At 44.2% G+C, this 3,490-nt stretch overlaps 1 long non-coding RNA gene across 1 annotated transcript; it reads right to left on the reverse strand.

The window, feature by feature from the left end:
* Positions 1-259: 259 nt before the first annotated feature.
* On the reverse strand, positions 260-3,074 carry LOC121918140. Its single transcript, XR_006101165.1, has 3 exons — positions 2,964-3,074; positions 1,294-1,410; positions 260-321 (listed from the first exon to the last, which is right to left on the reverse strand). It is a non-coding gene; the product is annotated as an uncharacterized LOC121918140 (long non-coding RNA).
* Between the last annotated feature and the right edge of the window lie 416 nt (positions 3,075-3,490).

Below are 3,490 nucleotides of genomic sequence, written 5' to 3' on the forward strand. Positions count from 1 at the left end.
TTGTGTAGAAGGCTGAAGATTTGGAAATCAAGCAAGAAGAAGGCAAAATTTATTTGGTAAATTTAGGTACAAGAACACTGTATGGTTGAAAGTCAGGTAAGAAGACGACAAACTTCTAAATGTATGCTTGAAATTTTATTTATTTTTGAAAACTTGAATATGGGAGGAAAGAGAGAAGCACACTCAGGAGGCAGGGAAGGATCACAAAAATGATGAGGCAAGAATCAAAGAATTGCTCCCTGCTCTCTTATGCACTTACCTTTTGAATCACTTTCCCAAAAGGCCAAAGGAAGTACCCAGCAAGTTTCCAACAAAGTTTCCCTGGATGTCAGCAGGTGTAGGGTTATGGAGAAAAAGAGAAAGACATTTCAAATCAAAAAATTTATCTTTTTCCTTATCTTACCACCTAAAGTGGATGCCCTCACTGCCTTCCACATGTTTGGGACTATGGCTTCCATTTTCCCCAGCCAGCAGGATTCATGGTTAGAGATGCAAAGTGGTGTAGTCCGAAATACACAGAAGAAGGAACCATACCCCCTTTGGACTGAAGTTGGGAGAATGGAGGAAGGAATGCAATTTGGGAAAGTCCCTTTAAACACACACACACACAAATTTGTCTCTACAAGTGTAGAACAGGTAGGGGATCTCATCTCACTTCAAATGTTTTCTCATAAGTTAATTATGATGTGAATCCTGTGACCAAACCTGCTCATGACCTGACTCCATAGTCTAAACCTAGCTGCATTTTCTTCTGCTCTTTCCATTTGTTGATGTTGCTGTGTGCCTTCAAGTCATGTCTGACATATGGCAAGCAGATCATGGGGTTTTCAGGAGCTGAGACAGTGTGACTTAACCAAGGTTACCTAGTGGGTTTTCATGGCTGAATGAGAAATCAAACTCCGAGATACCCCAACAGACGGCCACCACACAGCTGCTATTTTTTATCTCAAGAGATTGCTAAACACACAGCCGACATGCAGCCGCATCACAGCTACTACTTTAATCCTAAGAGATTCCTCAACGTGCAGCTGAAACACAACCCCTACCTTTATCCTAAGAGAGTGTTCATCATGCAGCTGAAACATAGCCACTATTTTTATTCTAAGAGATTCCTCAACATGCAACCAAAACAAAGCCACTACCTTTATTCTGGGATTGCTCAACATGCAGCTGACACACAGCCACTACTTTTATCTCAAGAGATTTTCCAACACAAGGCTATTTTCCCCTCAACACACAGCCAACATGCAGCCAGGCCTTTTCTCCCAGGAGTCCTCTGGTCCCCTTACTCACCATAGGGAGCACCCAGCACTGTGAGGAACATCACGAGAGAGAGCAGGATGTAGAGCAAGGATAGCCACCATCCAAAGAACAGCAAGTAGAAGACATTTCCACACGTCAACATAGAGCCTAAATGAGGACAACAATCGCAAAAACAGTAAGTCTTTTTGCTCCTGTATACTCTAGCCATAGAATCATAGAGTTGGAAGAGACCCCAAGAGCCATCCAGTCGAACCCCATTCTGCCATGCAGGAACTCTCAATCAAAGCATCCCCATTGACAGATGGCAACCAGCCTCTGTTTAAAGACCTCCAAGGAAGGAGACTCCACTACACTCCAAAGGAATGTGTTCCACTGTCAAACAGCCCTTATTGTCAGGAAGGTCCTCCTAATGTTGACCTGGAATCTCTTTTGCTGCAGCTTGCATCCATTGTTCCGTGTCCTTTTCTCTGGAGCAGCAGAAAACAAGCTTGCTCCCTCCTTAATATGATATCTATTCAAATATTTAAACAGGGCTATCATGGCTTCAAACATTCAAACAATTGGTGATCAAAATGGTGAAAGGTCTGGAAACTATGTCCTGTGAGAAGCAAAAGCAACTTAAATAGTTGGGTATGTTTGGCGTGGGGAAGAGAAGGTTAAGGGGCGATACGATTGTCCTGTTTCAATATTTGGAGGGATGTCATATTGAGGATGGAGCAAGCTTATTTTCTGCTGCTCCAGAGACCCAGAGCAATGGGTTACAACTACAGGAAAACAGATTCCACCTCAGTATTAGGAAGAACTTCCTGATAGTGAGAGCTGTCTGACAGTGGAAGATGCTCCCTTGGAGAGTGGTAGAGTCCCCTTCTTTGGTGGTTTTCAAGCAGAGGCAGCCAGCATTCTCTCAAGATGCCAGCCACAGATGCTGGCGAAACGTTAGGAATAAACTCTTCTTGAACATGGCCACATAGCTCAGACCCCCCCCCCCCAAAAAAAAAACTATGTATGCTAGCCATGAAAGCCTTCAACTTCACAGAGGCTGGATAGCCTTCTGTCACAGGGAGGGCTTTGATAGTGTCTTCCTGCATGGCAGAATGGAGTTGGACTGGATGGCCTTTGGGGGTCTCTTCCAACTCCATGATTCTTTTATGTTTCGCCCCCACAAATGTCATAATTTTGAGACACAATGAACAGTAAGGGTAAGAGCTGTTTGACAGCGGAATACACTCCCTCAGAGAGTGGTAAAGTATCCTTTTTTGAAGAGTTTTAAAAGTTTAATTTTAATAATAATAATAATAATAACAACCAGAGGCTGGATGACCATCTGTCGCAGGGAGTGCATGGATTGTGTCTTTCTACATGTCAGAAAGGGGTTGGAGTGGATGTCCCTGGAGGGGTCTCTTCGAACTCTGTGAATCTATGATGCAGTGAACTGGAGTCCACAAAAGCATGTGCTAGAAATATATTTTTCTCTGCTCCTCTCAAAGATGATGCAGGACGTCTTTATATCTCTTTATTCAGATGGTTGCTATGCTAAAATAGGAGCTGGAATACAGCTTGGAAAAGGTACTCTTTGGACTGATGCTCTCAGTCTTTCCCAGCCAGCTTAGTTTCTTGTCCTGCTGGATGGAGAGTTCTGGGAGTCCTTAAAAGTAATTTTCCCATGCTCTGATCAGAGGAAGCTGCCTGGTTTGGGATACCTGAAGGGCTTCTGACGATGTTCAGGTCTGAGTAGAGCTCCTTCACGATTTCTGAGCGGTCTTCCCAGGGTCGTTCCGTGACGTGACTCTTCCATTTCTTAAAGCCAAACTGTAAGAGGGAGCGTAGAATATGCATTTGCTAAAAAACAGTTTAAACATACAGTATGGCCATTCCCACCACTGGTAACTATAGTTCTGTCTGTGATGGAGGTTAATAAGGCAGGATTTCCAATCTGGCATTCCCAGCACCAATCTGGCTGATTGCAACACTCATCATCCCCACTCAGCCTGGCCTCAGGTGAGAAGTGTTGTACTCTGAAAACATCTGGAAGACCACAGTTTGGGGGAAGCTAGGTTAACAGACCTCCAGCCTGGCTTCATGTGATGGGTGCTATAGTCCAAAAACATCTGGAAATCTACAGGTCAGGGGAGAATGGGCTAAAGGACCTTTGGCTACAACAGGGATGGGAACTATGCAACCCTCCAGATGTTCTTGGGTTGTAACTCCCAGTTTTCCTCACCATTGG

The sequence above is a fragment of the Sceloporus undulatus genome, unplaced genomic scaffold (genome assembly GCF_019175285.1).
Source record: "Sceloporus undulatus isolate JIND9_A2432 ecotype Alabama unplaced genomic scaffold, SceUnd_v1.1 scaffold_5032, whole genome shotgun sequence".
Classification (NCBI taxonomy): domain Eukaryota; kingdom Metazoa; phylum Chordata; class Lepidosauria; order Squamata; family Phrynosomatidae; genus Sceloporus; species Sceloporus undulatus.